This window comes from Spermophilus citellus (assembly GCF_964194105.1).
Source record: "Spermophilus citellus genome assembly, chromosome: 1".
In the NCBI taxonomy this organism is placed as follows: domain Eukaryota; kingdom Metazoa; phylum Chordata; class Mammalia; order Rodentia; family Sciuridae; genus Spermophilus; species Spermophilus citellus.
In genome coordinates, this window is record NC_138182.1 from 160,653,756 (window position 1) to 160,673,011 (window position 19,256).

General features: G+C 38.8%; 1 long non-coding RNA gene across 7 annotated transcripts in view; it reads left to right on the top strand.

Moving 5' to 3' along the window:
• The window catches only part of LOC308646711, a 572,715-nt gene that overhangs the window by 203,951 nt on the left and 349,508 nt on the right, over positions 1 to 19,256 (top strand). The window lies entirely within an intron of this gene.

Genomic DNA, 19,256 nt, shown 5'->3' on the forward strand with positions numbered 1-19,256 from the left:
ATTGAACCCAGTGCCTTGTACATGCTAGGCAAGCGCTCTACCACTGAGCTACAACCTCAGCCACAGTCAAATTATACTTATATTCTGTGCATGTATAAATATAAAACAACAAATCACATCATTATATATAACTATAATGCACCAATAAAAATATGGAAACAAAAATAAATAATAAAAATGGTATTTCAATATAACTGATGCATATCTTCCTATATGTATTGTATTTAGATTATTTATAATACCAAATACAATGTAAATGCTATGCAAATAGTTATTGTATTGTATTATTTAGGGAATAATGATAAGAAGAAAATCTAAACATGTTTAGACATAGTTATCTCCCCTGAATATTTTGTTCCACAATTGGTCAGATTTATGAATGCAGATATAAGGGGCCAACTAGTATACTTAAATTCCTTCTCAAAATCTTACTAAAAAATTGAAGCAGAAGTTCAAACCATGAACTTTTAGGAGATAAGAAAACATATTATGATCTTGAGTTAAAAAAATCTTAAAATGTGAGCAAAAATCTAAAATTATAAAGGAAAGACTTTCATTTGACTACAATAAAATTAAAAGTTTGTTCATCAAAACCCAGTAAGTGAAAAACACTTATAAAAGGAGAGAAGATATTTGCAATACATGAATCTGACAAATAATTGTTACCTACACTATGTAAATAACTCCTTACAAACTCAATAGCAAAATAGACAAAGAGTAAACTGGTACTTCACAGAAGACAGATCTCAAAAGGTCAATCAGCATATAAAATGATTAACCCCATTAGTAATCAAACAATTGCACATTATAAAGCAAAATAAATGTTATGCCCATCAATTATTGAAAATTGAAAAAAATCATTTTGTAACCAACTTTTAGTACATTGTGACACAGAGATTCCACTCCTAGATGGATAATCTAAGGAAATTCTAGTTTTTGTGCAACAGGAGAGTTGTTTAAGACTTTTCATAGCAGAAATGTCTGTATTAACAAAGATCAGAAATAACCCAAATACTACAGAATGGAAAAATACATTTTGGTATAATTTTACCATCTATAATAATACATAGTTCTCTTTATCTTACTTATATATAGTATCTATAATTCTCTATATATTTCTCTTTTGTAATATATATATATATATATATATATATATATATATATATATATATATATAGTATTATACTGCATACAGCAAGATTCTGTAGCCCTGTGATTAGAGCCTCTGTCTGTGTGATGACTGTGTATCCTATGAGGGCTGTGTTACTTTGTAATCTTGGGTTTCTGTGTGCATTTTAAAACCCTAACTGCCAACCTTTAGAACCTATATCTGGTCCCACACTCCCTTTACCACCATGGCAACAGCTTTCTCTTACTGCTCTGCCTATTAGTTTCTGGTACTTGGGGGTTTCCTTTTCTTCTTTCACATTTAGCTTTGAATTTTACATTTTGTGAAGAATGTTATCAAGTATTGCTATGACTTTTCAGTAGAGGGAAGCTTGTCTGCCTCAACAGTGACACAAGAAGCCCCTTTCTGCCATCTGTATCCATTCTGCCTGTTCCATGATTCAGTGCTTTGCCAAAACCATATTGCTTTGCCCAGGTTCAGCTGTTGTCTCTGCCAGCAGGCATGAATGGGTTCTTCATGAAATCCTTTTAGAATTCTCTTTTATAACTTTGTTCCTCTTGCTCAGAAAGGATATAGAAAAATTCTACAATTTAGGAACATAATTATTTCTCCTTTTAGACCTAGATCTGTTATTTCCACAACAATTTGTATGACTTACTGTGATAAAGGCATTTAAAAAAATCTTTTCTTAGGGCAGCTATCCTGGTACATCTGAAGAATCATTTGCAGCTATTCTAAAAGACTGAATGTAGACTTATGAAAGAAACCAAGAATGATAACAGAGGTATTCTGAAGCCATATGTGCAAAGCTAGAATTGAAGAATGCGGTCGTAAACCTGAACATGTGGGCTTTTCTTTCTTTCCTTCCTTCCTTCCTTCCTTCCTTCCTTCCTTCCTTCCTTCCTTCCTTCCTTCCTTCCTTCCTTGTTTCTTTCCACCAGGGTATTGAACCCAGAGGCACTTAACCACTGAGCCACATCCTCAGCCTTTTTTTTCCTATTTTTTATTTTGAAACAGGGTCTTGCTAAGTTGCTAAAGTCTTCACTAAGTTGCTGAGGTTGGCTTTACACTTGCGATCCTCCTGCCTCAGCCTTCCCAAATGCTGGAACTACAGGTGTGCACACCCATGCCTGGTTACTTTTAATTTTCTCTCCACTTTTTCCCCTGCTCCTTTTCCTCTTCTCCATTCTCCTTCTCATCTCTCAGTACATTAAAATTTCTTAGAAAAAGCTATACCACACAATTTAGTCAGTCTGGGGAACATTTTTGAGACATCTTAGAAAAAATTACATTTGGTGTGCCAAATTTTCAGAATCCTTCATTCACCTAGCTTGGTCTCTTACTTTTTTCTGTAATACATATTTGTTGTTGTTATTATTGTTAATGGAACCTAAAAGAATCTGCCTTATCTATCACCCATTCCTTGAAATCCATACTAGAATGATCCAAACCAAAGGTTTGAGATCTTTGGTATACAAGTTTCATTTGCCTTGTACCATCTCTGATTTTAGTCTTTGGCCAAGGAAAACTAAAAAGGAAAATGTTCCAGATTGACTGTTTGTAGTTATACACTGCCTTATATTTGATACCTGCAGGCTATTTCTTTATTTAAAACTCCAGATGAGGTATTCTCATGTTATCATCACAAATATAAGAAACAAAATTAACCAAAAGTCCAAGAAATAAAAGTAAAAATATAGCAAGGCATATGATAGTTAAATTTCTCAAAACCAAAAACAAAAAGGAAAACATAAAAGCAGTCCAAGGAAAATAAGAGGTAGGATCAAGTATAGTGACATAGAGATCTAGATACCAGAAGAGTTCTCATTGGAAGCAGTGCAAGTGACAAGACTGAAGCAGCATCTTTAAATGACTGAAGGGAAAGTAGTATAAACCTAGAATTCTGGTAAAAATAGTTTTTCCAAAATGAAGGCAAAATACAGATATTTTTAGTCAGATTAGATGCAAAAGGATTTATCATGAGCAAACCTACGTGACAAGAAATGCTAAAGAAAGTTTTTCAGATAAAAGGACAATAATACCTGGTGGAAATCTGAATCCATAACCAAGAATAAAGAACTTCAATCCTCCTGCCACAGCCTCCTGAGTCGCTGGAATTACAGACGTGTGCCACCATACCCAGCCACGGTAATTGTCACTTTAAACAAAATAATAATCTAATAGAAAGTTTAATATATTGAGAAAGTATTGTATATGTGTGTAAATGTAACAATAATAGCATAAGAACTGAAAGGTGAGAAATGGAAGTATGTGATTATTAGTTTCTCATATTCTGTGTGAAGTGGTATAATATCAACTGAAGGTAAACTGCAATAACATAAAGACACATACAATAAACACCAATGCAATCATTGAAATATTACAAGAGTAATACCTAATAAGAATGAAGAAAATCTAATGAAATCACAAAATCCAGGAAAAGACAAAAGACAAAGAGAACAAAGAACAAATGGGCCAGACACAGTGCTACTCACCTATAATCCCAGCTACCTGGGAGGCTGAGGCAGAAGGAAGACAGTTCAAGAGTAACTCCAGCAACTTAATGAGACCCTGTCTCAAAATAAAAAAAAAAAAAAAAGAAAGAAGAAGCCTGGGGGTGTAGCTCAGCTCAGTGGTAGAAACATTTCTGGATTCAATTCCCAGTACTATAAAGGAAAAGAAAAAAATAACAAGATGAAAAACTTAAATTATATTGATTATTTCATAATGTAACTATCCTAATTAAAAAGCAAAGATTATGAGATTGGGTAAAAAGAGACCCAACAATGTGTTGCTTACAAGAAGTATAAAGACACAGGAAGGTTAAAATTTAAAGAATGAGAAAATATTTATTAAATGGTACTCAGCAATTAAAATGATAAACTATGGGTTTACATTATGATGACTCTTGAAATAATTATGTTAAATGAAAAATGGCAGAAAAAATAGAGTACACCCTGTATGTTTTCATTTATCTTATTCTAGGAAATTGAATCTAATGTATAGTGATATTAAATCAATGGTTCCCTAAGTTCCTGTGTGGGGGTGGGAAGGGGCAGAGAGAAAGGTTACAAAGACATAGGAAGCAACTTTTGGGATGGTTGGATATACTCACATTATTTTTTCCTATTTCTATATTATTATTTTTCTAAGACACTTGAAGAAGCTATGTTTGCCATATCTTGAAATATAATCATGGTTGTGTACAGGCCAAGATTTATGTGTATTTATAACATAAGTGAAAAATGAAAAAGATATATACAATCCCATCTGTTATAACCCAAATTATTATCTTCAAATAAGCAAAAGAAAAAATACAATACAAAATTTCTTTCTGGGCATATTTGGCAATATCCATGGCAGTTTTCCTTTTCTAGAAGCAGGGGAGAGCAATTCTCTCCTGTATTTACCTGCATTTATCAAACGTCTTTTATGTGGCAGGCATTATCTTGGTAGAAACATATATGTGTTAGCTCGTATAACCCACAAAACTTTTAAGGTTATTAGAGTAACTGAAGTCTAGGTCAGTTAGTAACTTTATGACAGTAACCCAGCTAGGATTTGAGACCAGGTCACTATTTTTTACTATAAAATTCTTTTCTTTGTATCATTTATTTTTTGGTATTTTTTATTTTTTAGATATATATGGCACTAGAGTATGCACATTGTCTTGATTATTGTAATGGTTTCATGAGTGTATACATATGTCAAAACTTGCAAAATTTTATTCTTTAAAGAGATACAGTGTATTATGAGTCAATTGTGATTCAATAAAAGTATAAAAAACTCAGAACATTTTAATCCTCATATTCATGAGGAACTTGATGTTTAGAGGTGATTTTGCTCAGTGCTACACAGGAAAAAAATCCATATGCTTTACATATATTATTTTTTACTCATTCCTGAATTAACAATTTAAGGTATGTATTATTTGTCTCAATTTACAGAAGAGAAGAATGAGCTTGATAGAATTTAAGTAACTAATTCATGATCACATAATTTGCTGTTAACGCTTGCTTGTTACTATTCAGCATCCTGACATTTGTGGACTATAGCTAAGATCACTGAGTTAAGGAAAGAAGGAAGGGAAGGAGAACAGAAGACAGGATGAAAAGAAGGAAATCAACACTGAGCCTTGAGAATTCCCTCCAAAGAGACACATGTGGAATTACCCAGAGGAGTATGTCTGGATCCTCCACACACCAGCACCCAGTGAATGATGTTGATGTGTATATGACAGTCTTCTTGGTATTCCTAATGTTGGAAGTAATTTTCCCAGCCTAATTAGAACCCTAGCCTTTCCTTATCATTCTACAAAGCGGGCCAGTGAGAGTGAAGCCTTCTTAATTCAACCTTATAAAAGCAAATAATTTCTAAACTTCACTAATTAAAAATAACTGTTAACATTTATTTAGTGCCAGATACTCTCTGAGAACTTTATATATATTGTCTTATTTAACACCCAAAATTCTTAAAAGGAACTTATTGAATATTTTCTTCCATTAAAACATGAGGAAACTGAAGCTTCATGAGATTAAGTTTCTTTCCCAAGGTCTTCCAATAAGTCAGCAGAGAAACTAGAAATAACAATTTACATATTTCCAGAATGCGTTTATCCTCTATGCTAAATTACCTTGTAGTATTTCTCTAAAAGAGTTTGTGGTGTTAAATAATTGAAAACATACCAGCAATAATTCATGACAATTCTTGGTGCTTGATCCCTACTAGTGAAGGTAACTTCGTGAACTACAACCCTTAACAATCCATAGATGAGACTTCACAAACCAGAGGAAATACTGCAGGCCTCTTTAGGAGGAGGAGATGTGTGACACTAACTTGATTTAAGAACAGCCACCTTGGTGAGGGAAGGTGAAATATCAGGGATACCTTGGGGATTACTGATTTTTATCAGGGTCAGGATGGATTAGGGGGACAGAGCAGATCGACATCATTTCTATAAATGCTTAGAAAAAGATGTCAAAACTTCCCCCCCTTCTCTGAACACTCTTCTGAAGTGAACTGGTCCAGTTCCTCAGATTAGAGAATAATCAGGAGAACTTCTTTCTCCTCTCTCAGAATGACAGAACCCATAGTTTCCTTTTTCTATTGATTCTAGAATTGTATTCAATTTACAGAATATTTAAAAAACCCAAACCCTCTACAATAAATAATCAATTCTGTCTGTTATAATTTGGATCTGAAATGTTTCCCAAAAGCTCACATGTTAAAGGTTTGGTCACCAACTTGTGGTACTGTCAGGAGCTGGTGGATCTTTTAGGAGGTAAGGCCTAGAGGGAGGAAGTTAGGCCTTTGGGGGAAGTTAGGCCATTGTCTCTGAATGGCATATTGGGACCCTGGCTTCTTCCTTTCTCTTTGGTCATAGAGTAAGCAGATTCTCCCCATTACATGCTGCACATCATAACATTCTGCCTTTCCACAGACCCAAAAGCAAGGGAACCAGCCAAACATGTACTGAAGCTCTGCAGCCATGAGCCCAAATAAGCCTTTCTTCCTTTTAATTAGTTTATCTCAAGTATTTGTCATAGCAGTAGAAATCTGACTAACACTGTAGGTGATCATATATGTTTTTCACTTATTTATTTTTATTATTATTATTTTTTTATCATATATTGGGAAAAAAGACAAAAATGCCACATATTCTTCAGAGCACATCCAGATATGTGATGGGAGGAGTCTTTTTTCAAACTTGTATTTTGTTTAGATTTTGTCAGTAGGACTCATTTTCAAAGTAGATTGCACACATTTAAAACAGATAAATGAAGTGGCCTCTTGCTAATACAGATTGATCTTACATTTGTATTTATACCATTCATTTATGATGATGTAGTTGATCAATGTGGCTTCTGTGATGAACATAAATATTTGAAATTGGGCTTCAGTGATGCCTCCAGAGACACAAATCACTTCAGCATCTCATGAAATGAGAAGCAAACCTTGGTAGGATGTTGGCAGCACCAATGCAAAATGCCATGTGAGACAGCATAGAATTGACAGATAAGGCTGAATGATCCTAAGAGAAGAATGGTTCCTGTGGCTGGAGAATGGAGAAAAATCTCCAGGGGTTGGGACTGGAATCAATCTTGGAGGTAAATAAGGGTTTGTTAGTGAAAGAGAGAGAGATAGGAGGTGGAAGTCCACCTGAACCATCTGTCCTTCTGTGCCCATTTAGAATTTGTCTCTGATGTGGATGGGGCTTTGGCACTTTGTGCTGGCTGAGCAAAAATCTGTGTATATACAAATGTCTCCTTTGCTGACCCAGAGCTTCTTCAGGTTAGGTCTATATCTCACTTATCTGGGTTCAATGTTGTCTTCTCTCTTCTCATAGCCATCAGTGCATGTTTTTTTGATGCATAAGGTTCCAGATGAGGGAGAGAGGCACAAGGTGTGGAGCAGGAGTTCATCTCTCCCCAGTTTCAAAAGAATCGCTAATTCGGGTCCTGCTCCATAATTCCTAAGCTAAGAAACAATTCCTCAGTGCTGCACTGTGAAGGTCCCAGGGGCTCAACAGGATGCTTGGTTTTGTTTTGGGCCAGCTTGAAAAATAAACAACACAAAGGCACAAACCTCCTGCTTAGACTGTCTGCACAGGTACTTGGAAGTGCATATTTTTATCAATTGATGTGCTGATGCTCTTTCTCTTTTAGCAGTTTTTTTCGTAACCATCCCAGAACTTTCATTAGGCACTTTGCTTTTAACTCTCAAGTTACTACCATATCTCATGTTATTCCAAATGAACTCACCTAGTATCGCAGTGCCAGATACTGGGCTAGGTACTACAGTATCTCAGCATCCATGAGCTGGGGGTTGAAGGCTCATAAGCAGTGAGGAAGGTATAAAGTCAGACATAGTTGGTTTAACTACAATAGGGGAGCTGCAAGAAGACAGCGTGGTTAATTGTCAAGTGAATTACGCTGACAAGCGATGCTCTGGGGTTTCAAAGGAGGAAGGTAAGAGTTGTCAGGGAAGGATTTACAGAGAATGTGAAGATGAATTTGGAGGATGGGAAGGCTTTATACCACCCTAAAGTAAGTCAGAGAGTGCGCTAGGCAAACTAAGCAAAAGCTTAGAGAAGGGATGCACATTCCATGTTCATCATGCCACCTGGTTTGACAGGAGGGACATTTTTTCTTATAGAGGTGTGTGTGTGTGTGTGTGTGTGTGTGTGTGTGTGTTTGTGTGTACACTAGCAGCAATAAAGTAGTGACAATGAACATTTATTGAACACATAATCCTTGTCAACACTGAGCTAAGCACACAATAGTTATGATCTCAATGAATTCTCACAAAACCTATGACATAATTAGGGCTCTGCTAGCCTCTATAGTGGTTTGGGGGAATGAGAAAATGATGACTCCTGGGACAAACACATCTCAGGGGTACATGAATTGGAGTGACTGAGAAAATTTGAGCCATGAACCACTCCCCAACTGCACCCAGTGGTGGAAACACCATGACATGACTTTTATCAAATGGAGACTATGGACCAGGCTCTGAGTTTGTGATTCACATATGCATGGACATTTTTTACTCCTCTTAAATGCCCCATGGCATATGTATTGTCCATTTACCTATTCCTTGCAATTCCATTTTGGAGAGATGAGGGTAAAGCAAGTTGGAGCTAAGCTTTGACTGCTAGGCATGGAAAGTAGACTTTATTTGATAGGCTTATAAGACTTTTACTCCTATAAATCAGTGAATTCCTGGCAAAGCCTTCCTAATTTTCCCTGGTCTCCCACTCCTAGCTCAGGGTAGATTCCATATCAGGTACTTACCTCACACCCAGAGCATGTTTATGTCCTTCATCTTGCTCTTTCCATTTGGAGGTCACACTCCAGCCTCTTGCTTCTTATAATCACTGGCTTCTCTGGACATGCCCCTTAAGGAATGGAACAAGGAGGTCTCTCGTCACTGTGCACTTGAGTTCCTCAAAGGCAGGACAGTTTCTCTTGTCTGAGCCCACATATCACTAAGCATATATCTTTGGATTTGGTAGCAGTTATGTGAAACTTTCCCAAGGACCACACCCCCTCCTTTTACTCAAAGCAGTTTACCTTGCTGGCCTACCTGGCTTCTGGCACTTTGTGTCTCTACCCTAATAAGTTCTATCCATAGCAGAGCCTAGCCTTCAACCCTCCTTACCTGCACCCCTGTGATGCCCATTTCTGCTGTTTCTTGTCTGCCATTGATCTGCTGTTCCTGGCTTGCCAGCTTTTAGATTCTGTGCATGATGGTTCTTTTGTTCCCTGGTTTGAATTGGGTATCAACTGAGTTGGGTATCAACTGTTTGAGTTTGAGTTGGGTATCAATTGAACTCTACTCATTCAGGCATGAGGGATGAGATTTTGGCTCCTCTCTTCCATGCTTACTTGTACAAGAAGAGCCTTAGCATTTCTTGCTCCTAAACAGGATTATTGCACTAGCTGGTCTGTACCTGCATGGCCATGCTTGGGATTGCAGTACTGAAATACCTTTATTGGCTCATAAATGGCCATTGCTCCAAGCTCTTCAAGGATCCTCTGCCACTAGCCTGCTCTGATCTGACTGCTGAGATCTCCTGAACTTGCTCCAAATCCAGCAACTCAAGTATTAATGCTTAGCATATCAGGAGACCACAGGTCCTGCCTTAGCCATAAGACTATCAGTTCTGATTGGGCTAAACAAATTGTTCAATATTTTGAATTTCACTCTTGTCTCTAGGTTAACAAAAGCCCAGACTTCCTTTTAATTAACCACCTTCATTGAAATAGAATGAACATTTTCATTAGAGGAAAAGACTTCCAAATGATGGGAACCATCCATCATTTATTAAGCTCTAATTCTGTATCAGGTACTTTGCTGAGCACTACACCCGAAACACTTTAACTTATGCACAAGTTTTTGTGAGGTTTATAATAGTATTTCACCTATTTTGTACTTGAGGAAATAAAAAAGCTCATAGATCTGCTCCATACTAGGAAGTAGCGAAATTGACATTTGAACCCAGGCCTTTCAGGCTAGCAAGCCCATATGCTGGGCCTTGAAGATCATCCACATTTCAGTCATTTTCTGTCCCTTCAAACTCAGGTGACCTCAAGGAATGCCTTTTCCAGTCACATTATTTCCCTAGTAGACATCTTTGAGTTCTGCTAAGTACACTCTGGATTTATGGAACTCTTTAGATCACATCTCATGACGGTTTTGAGCTTTGGCTGAGTAGCAACTTATCTGAGTAACATAATTACATCCATTTGGAGCACCCAATAAATCATGCCTTCTTACGCCTGTACCCCTTTGCAAACTTGGCTGCTTAACCCACCCAGAGCTGGGGTTTATTTCCCTACCCTTGAATCTGGAGTTAACCTGTGACTTGATTTTATCAAGAGAACATAGTGGAGTGATGTTCTGAAACCTTCCAGCCCAGGCCTTAAAAGATCTTATAACTTCTGCTTTTGCTCTCAAAAGCCAGTCACTACATAAAGAAATCTAGGCGATTCTGCTTCAGAGAGGTTATCTGGCAAAGGAGGCCACCTAGAGAATCAGGCACCCAGCCTCTGTCAACACCAAGCTCCCAGACAAGTAACAAGGTGCCCTTAGTCCTCTCTTGCTTACTTAATCATCTAAGCTGACTCCAAGTGTGGTAAACACATGCCATCTACACTGAACCTGTCCAACTCACAGAATCAGGAGCAAAGTAAGAGTTTGGGGTGCTGTGTGATATAGTATATACAAAGAGAGAGGTAAACTTTATTAAAAGTTAAGATCTAAAAAATAATTTATAATGGTCAATAACCTTTTAGATTATAGATTGACTTAACAACAATTTGATTCTTTGTTCTTGACTGAGGGTTAAACAATTTGTTGCACAGAGAAATGTTATGAATTCAAAGGAAATCAAAAGAAACCCTCATCTAAGGAAATTATTATTGAAATAAACCTTTGGTATCCAACATCTTCCCAAAGTCAGCAAGTAAGCAGAATAAAGAATGTCCTTGAGAAAAATCTACAAATGATTTTTTATCTAGATATTTCTTTGAAAATTACATGAGTTTTTTTACTCTCTTAATTACGTCTAGGGAACAAAGTCAGAGGAACACAGAGATGGGTGGTGAGCATGTTGCAAGATGAAAACGTAAATGTAAATCCCACAAAGTAGGCACTATTTCCTATTAACTTCCTTTCAAAAAGTATTTGGAAACATTATAGATAATCATATATGTCTACATATGTGTGTGTGTGTGTATGTGTATATATATATATCTCAAGAGAACATAGTGGAGTTATGTTCTGAAACCTTCCAGCCCAGGCCTTAAAAGATCTTATAACTTCTGCTTTTGCTCTCAAAAGCCAGTCACTACATAAAGAAATCTAGGCGATTCTGCTTCAGAGAGGTTATCTGGTTATCTGGTTATATATATGGAGTCATGAAGAGCAAAGTGAGTCCCTTCCTCCTGGGAACAGATCAAATGCTGAAGATAATTTCATATCATATACATATCATATACATGTACCCCTATATTTAAATTTAGCAAGAACTTATCAAGTGGTAAGCATGGTCCAAAGCATGTCTGTCTTCTACACAGCATTAAAATAATAGTGAACCTCAATGTTCTTCAGAACTCCTAAAGAGTTCTAATATTTTATGACTCTGATTTCTGGCATGCCAGTTTTTTTATGGTCTCCATATATATGAGTAAATGAAGAAATTAATGAATGTCTGACTGAAGAAGCTGAAGGAAAGAGGCCTAAAGGAAGGAGAATGAGGAAGAATCAAGGTTGGAGGGATGGGGAGGGTGAATCTAAAAACAAAGTAGTTCATCTCAGGGCATGGACATTGACTGAAACTTCCTCAGTTAGAAAAGTCGTTCTCTACCAGGAAGAGCTTCCATATCTTAGAGATTTCTCAGGCTTGGAGGCAAACTGAGCTCAGATGAATACATAGGTGAGTGAAAATGAAGCATGACTGTTAGTTGTCCTAGTAGTGTATGGCATACAGGCAATCCTGCTATGGGAAATGCAGTCCTGGCCTCTGTCCTAGACAGATTACCCTTGTGGTTGTATGTCTAGTCATAGTCAGTGGACAGGAACAGGAACAAAGAGATGGGAAGTGAGTATCTGCAAAAGACCCAGGAACATTCTTGGCATAAAGTGTTGAAGTATCTGGGATATTTAGTCTTTAAATAAGAATTACAGGGAATTAAGAATCATCTTCAGTATTTGAGCTATTCACAGGAGGAAGGGACTCACTTTGCTCTTCATGACTCCAGAAGAAGGCCACCAAGCAGAAGTTCTATGTCTATAGGATATACAAATGATTCTGAATAAAAGCTCTTTGTGGAGTAGTGGCTCAAGATCCCAGGAAGACTCGGTTCTGGAGAGTTGTATTTCTTTCAGTTACTATAGGACTTAAAGAAGTGTGAGTGGAGTTGGAAGATATCTTGACCATGGGTGTTCAGAGAAGAAATTTTGGAGCAGGATGGCCTGGGTTAGACTCCCAGCTTTAGAATTTACTATTTTGGGCAAATTATTTAGCCTCTCCATGACTCAGTTTTCTTCTCCATAAGATGGGAATAGTTATAGTAGCCACCACTTGGGGATTGTTTGAGGATTAAATGGGCTATCTCTTAGGGCAGTGTTGGTATATGGAGAGTGCTCTAAAAGCGTTAGTTGTGATTCTATTACTCCTACAAGAAGGACAGGAATCGACAGCTTAGCAATCAGGTTGCTCTCTCTCCTCCATGAGGACATGGTGCTTCACAGATCACACAACTCTTTCACGTGGAGCAACTGATGTACTATTGGTAGGGTGGATATTGCAATCTCCAGATGAGAAGACAATGACTTAGCAAGTGAAGTGGGAAAGAGTCCTGGCCTGAGCTTGAGTCTTGACCAAGTCTAGCAGTCATTTGCCTGCACTAAATTGCCCCTTTGGCTATTTAGCTGGGCAACAATAACCTAAGGATGATTCTGAATAAATGAGTATATTTAGCTTTCAAAAGCATAGCTATCTTGCCAGGTGTGTGCATACCCGTAATCCCAGTGGCTCAGGAGGTTGAGACAGGAGGATCATAAATTCAAAGACAGCCTCAGCAACTTAGTGAGGCACTAAGCAACCCAGTGAGACCCTGTCTCTGAATAAAATACAAAAAAGAGTTGGGGGTGTGGCTCAGTGGTTAAGCACCCCTGAGTTCAAAAAAAACAAAAAAAAAGCATAGCCATCTTGTTCTCCATGCTAAATCTGAGGAACAATATATCTGTGAATTATATTTCCATATTTTCTCTTTAAAAGTAAATAGTTGGGGATGGGAATGTAGCTTAGTGGTAGAACACATGCTTAGCATATGCAAAGCTCTGGGTTCAACCCCCATTATCAATAAACAAAAAGAAAAGAAAATAATTAAACTGATAAAAGAGGTTACTTCTGGTTCACAAATTTTCTTTTTGCTATAAAATTTTCATGCTATGTCCTTCAGCTGTGATGATTGAAAGTCAAATTATGAGCCTCAGGGCAAATGCAATATGAGTTTTCAAAGAGCCTTCCTGAAATTATAACCAGTTTCCCCATATTAACCTCCATGGATTTATCTCAGTGCAAGAGTTGATCATACAAAACAGGTGATGAAGTGATAAATATGTTTCCAGGTTTTTCACTTGCAGATTTAATGAGGTCAGAGCCACAGATGCCAGGAAAGATGCTCAGTTCTTGTGACATTCCAGCCTATCTATCTGAACCGAGGAGCCTTTGAGGGTGGCAGGCACTTCAGGGGAGAAAGCCTTCCCATCACACAGTGAGAAAGTGGGCCCCAAACACCAGGACTACTGATCCTTAGAAGATTCATTTTTTTTCTATAATGTGATTAAGTGAGATAATATATGTAAAGCATTGGAAAGTGTCTGACCCATGGTCACTTCTTAGGAAAGGCTTTAAAATAAAAGTTATGCAGAAAAGCCAAGAATAGTCATTTGGTTGATTTTACCACCTTTAAAGCTTTTCCAGGGAGTTTTGCTTCCTTTGTATTATTTACCCAAATTCCATTTAATAATCAATTATGGTATTTATTCCTTGAAATTCCAAGAACTGTAAACAAAAATCAGTCACCTTTCATATGCTTTATTTTAAACTAACATTTTACTAAGGACATAGTAAGAATGAAACAAATGTAATAATTGGTTTCAAAATGCTCAAATCAGAAAGAGTTAACAGAGGTAGTGGGATACCATTTCTATGTATTTAATTATTCTGAATTCCTACTTCTTCTTCATCTTTGTAATCCTATAGCTTATTCTCTGTTCAAACTAGATCTTGAGGCATTTTTTTTTGTGTGTGTGTGTGTGCCTCTGGGAAGGGTTGTTATGGGAGAATACAGAAAGATATAAGTCAAGCCCTGGCTTTTGAGTTTCTAAATATGTTTGAAAACTCTAGGAGCAGACAGTAGTTTGAAAGAACGTTTTTGGATTTGAAGAGCATAGGAATTTAGATTCCCAAAGTCTTTGCTTTGAAAGAATTAGATCAATCAGAAGTGTGTTTTTCCTGCTGTTTCATAACAGGTAAAGATTTTCTGGACTGATGGCAGAGAGCAAGAAAGGAAACAATAGAAATAATTCAGGGTGCTGTTCCCCTACTACAGATCCCCTGACACTCAGAACTGAGTGCTCAGAAAGAATGTGAGGATGTGTAGGGAATTGAGAGCTTATCCTGGCAGATTGGGGACAACCTGGAGCAGAGAGTATCTGTCCTTAACTTTCTAGAGATGGTATGTGGAGTGTCTAGGATAGATAGCTTTGAGAAACCTTTTTAGAGCTCAGCTTTGCATGGAGAATAGGAAATGATTCCCATGCACCAAAGAAAAAGAGAGGAGAACTCAAGATAGTATTGAATTATGAGAGGAAGATCATGGGGCTGACTAAGAACACTATTGATTTATAATAGAGAGCCAGAGGGAATGGGCTGCAGTCTCATCATTCCAGCATGAATTAATAATGACAACCGAAGGGTAACTGTGCCATCCATACCTTTCCCACCCCTGATTATGCCATAACACCAAGAACCCAGAACCCATACTCAAATTGGGGAAGGTGTAGGGACTGGGAGTAAGCTTGAGTTGGTTAAAAGGATCTTAACTGTCCTAAGTGGTGTTAGAGTGACTGAGATTATTATTTGGAAGGTCAAATGGAAATTAAGTCCAATTATTTAATAATAAAGGAAAGGTTCTTTGTGCGCGCACACACACACACACACAACTAAATTGTAGGCTGAGACACTTACCTATCACACAGGTCATTCAAGTTCAGTGTGACATGGGCCATGATGGGAAAAGGACAGAGCCTTCCGAAGCTCATAAGAGGTCACCTGATCCAGTCAGGAGTGGGAAAGTATATCAGGGAAGGCTTTCAGAGAAAGCAATGCTTGAAGGAAAAACTAAAGGAGTGAGAAGCTAGGAAAGGGTATTCCATACCGAGGAAATGGTCACACAAAGGTGCAAAGTGTGAAACCTACTATTTTGTGGGGAGGGGAAAATGTAGCTGAAGAGTGATAGTTAAAGTTACACGTACTGGGGACAGGAGGGGACCAGGTTATGAAAATCTTGCATATTATGTTCCTTTGGGGAGAAGAACACTCCACTGTAGATGTGAAATTGAGTATCTCTGTACTCCACAGGTGGAGGCAGTGGATAATGTGAGTTACCAGTTTCTAAGAAAAGGTTGGTAGCATGAACTGTCATTAACCAACACATAGAGGTCAGTCATAAGCTCTTGAACAATGTGTTCCAGCCTTGTCTGATTTCCTGATGTGCAATAAGTCACTTAACCATTATAACAATTCTGTGAGGTGGGCGTGTTTTTATTTTCTATTTTTCTGATGAATAAATCAAGGCTCAGAGAGGCTAAGCAACTTGTTTGATGTCATAGAACGAGTATATGGGTATCACGCAGGGGGACAGTACCTTGCCAGGGAATTCTTGCCTGCTCGGAGGTATAAGCCTCCTAAGAAATTAAAGCCTAGAATAATTAGTGACAAACAAAAGACAAAGTCAGAAAGATATCTTCAAAAAGTTGAAGCCCCTGATAGGTCCACTCCAGAGAGGAGCTGGAGCTAGACAACTAGAAAATGGCTCCTGTGGTTTATTTAAGAGGGTACTGCAAAGGCAAGGATAAAGTTTCAGGGGTGGAGTCTTGCTTCATGATATCTTGCAGTCAGCAGGTTGATTGGCATCTTGGCAGGTCACACCCATCTCAGAGGGGCTGTGCTGCTACAGCGGGTCACCCCACCTCCAGTGCTGTGTGGGACCTGGGGCAGAGCTTGAATAGGGCTCCCAGTATGTCTGGGCAGTCAACCAGAGGAGATGTCCACTGGAAGTTCCCAGACACCATATTCTTCTACTCACTAGGCTGCAAAGTGCCCATGGACGGCTCTCAAAACATGGGAAGGCTGGGATCAGAGCCTGATTTTCCTAATTTCAAAGTCCTTCCTCTTAATTTTAAACCACTTAACCCTGGGACATTCAGTGAGAGTAAGCAAAGGATTGAGGTGTCAGCTTCAGGGGAGAGGAGTCAGCTAAACTTGCAACCCAGCAATGATTTCATTTGCTGAGATATTATTTGTGAAGTCTTCTTCCCACACTCTTGTGGACTCCTATTCCAGAGAAATGACCTCACCTAACATAAACAGCCCCAAATGGCCACCCACAGTGAGGTGGACTGTGGGGTTGAGCTGGGTCATCCAATCCCAAACATACTATGCAGAGGGGGCCAGTTGCATGGAAACTGCTGTTCCAGCCTGCCTTATTATCCTCAGGAAGTCTCTGGGAAGATTCTCACTGTAGACCTGCTTAAAGGAGAGTAGGTGCTATGATTTAGATATTAAGTGTCCCCCCCCCCCAAACCTCATGTGTGAAACAATGCAAGAAAGTTTGGAAGTGAAATGTTTGGGTTACCACAGCCTTAACCCAATCAGTGAATTAATCCCCTTTTAGGGATTAGCTGAGTGGTAACTAAAAATCAGGTAGGATGTGACTGGAGAAGATGGGTCACTAGGGGAGTGGTTTGGGGGTATATATTTTGTCTGTGGTGAGGAGAGTCTCTGTCTCTTTCTGCTTCATGTTGCCATGTTTCTAGCTGCTTTCCTCCACCACACCCTTCTGCCATGATGTTCTGCCTCACCTCAAGTGGGGCAGGTCTTCTATGGATGGAAATCTCTGAAACTGTGAGTCCCTAAATAAACTTTCCTCCTTAAAATTGTTCTTGTCAGTCTTGTTCACAGCAGCAAAAAAGCTAAGTAAAACATTAGGGTAGTCCACAGCAGAAGCAAAGGTTACACAAGAGTGAGCAGAGGGTGCAAGCAGACTCAGGGACATGTTTCTCAGCCCAGAGCCCACAACAAGGTGTGGAAGCCCTGAGGAGGGCATTTACTAATAGTGAAGGTCACTTAAGGAGAGAGGCTGGCATAATGCAGAGCAACAGAGTCCTCCCTGATTGCTGAACTTGCAAAGTCAGACCAATGTTCCCAGGAGAAGTTTTAATACAGGTTCTGACCTTGGAGCAGATTCATTTATTTATGTAAATCATCTCTGAAGCATTGCTTGCATTGGGCAGTCTATGCTTTAGTCAGGTGTGCTACTGAGAATTCTTGGGCAGTTTTAACGAAGCTAGTAAGATATGGGGTGAGTTGGGGGTGGGGCAGAAACAGAAGTTGGATCTGCAGAGCCAAGGGAGAAACAGGCTCATGCTCAGATGTCTTAAAGCAGGAGTCAGGAACTTATAGACATAGAAGTGAGAGGCTTAGGCCTTTGCTCCTGCTCTGCCACTAACTAGCTATGGGCACCTGGGCATGGGACTTCTCCTTTCTGTTTCACACTTATAAAATTATTAATAGTGTTTGAGGGTTGTTGTGAAGAGTATATGAAATGAAATGTAAGTTGCTCAGAACAGACCCTACATTCAGTTACTCCTGTGATTCATGTTAGTTCCTATTTCTGTTATAACCACTCCATATGATACTTACTATTCTACACAGTTGTAGAGTAGGTTGGGAATCATCTTGCCCACTGTTCTGCCCTGTGCTTCTTCTCTCAGCTGCCCCCAGAGTCAGAGGTGGTGTTTTCCTCTGCAGAAGAGGGCTGGCCAGACAGGGAATGGATTCTGGAGACCTAGAATTCTCTTGGTCATCTGGCAATGAGGACAGAAAATGTGCAAGGGAGCAGATTATTTAATCAGAAATGACATTACTGACTGCCCATAGACACGCCATTAGGGACTTTTGCTATTCATTCTGCAGGAGAATCTTGCCTGAGACTCAAGGAACCAGGTGCAGTCTGATCAGCTGTGTGGCTTCTTCTCAATCTGCCCCACACAGAGTTATGAGCCACAACCCCTGAGTTCTGAGGGAATTAGCAGGGAGGCAGGCACTAAGCAAGGGTCTTAGATCAAAATTGCAAGGGGTGGTTCACAAACTTGGGTTTGGGAGTCAGAATGGTGAAGAGCCAAGGGCAGGGGCTCAATCTCCAGATAGATCTGGATTTAGATCCTGACTTTGCCACTTATCAACCATGTGATTTGGGTGAGTTACTTTTCTTCTCTGAGTCTGTTTTCCTGGCTGTAAACCAGGGATATTTTAAACTGCCTGCCTTTTGGAACTTTTGTGAATATAGTGCTTGGCAAATATAAATGCATATTAAATGGTTCTTAAAATGATAAAATCACTTAACAAACACTTATGTGATGATGCTTATTATGCACCAGGCACTATTCTAAGCAATTTTCAGGCATTACTTCATTTAATCTTCCAGAGGTAGAAATTATGCACAGAAGGGTAAAATAACTTGTTTGGAATCTCACAGCTAGCTGGTGGGTTCAAACACAGGCAGCATGGCCCCACACTAGACTTAAGACCATTATGACATTCCATAAAGGACAATTCCCAGGGACCACAATGGTATCAATAGGAACTATAATTCAGGAGGCCCTCCCAACCCCCCACCACCTAGTAAGTCACTAGCACTTAATAGTGGCAAGATCTTCTGTTCCTTAGGGACATGTTAATCTGCACATCTAGCAACCTCATAGATGATGCCCTGCAGGTCTAGCTTTTCCTGCCCCTAATTTCCCTTTAAGAAGCCATTTTTCTTGGGTG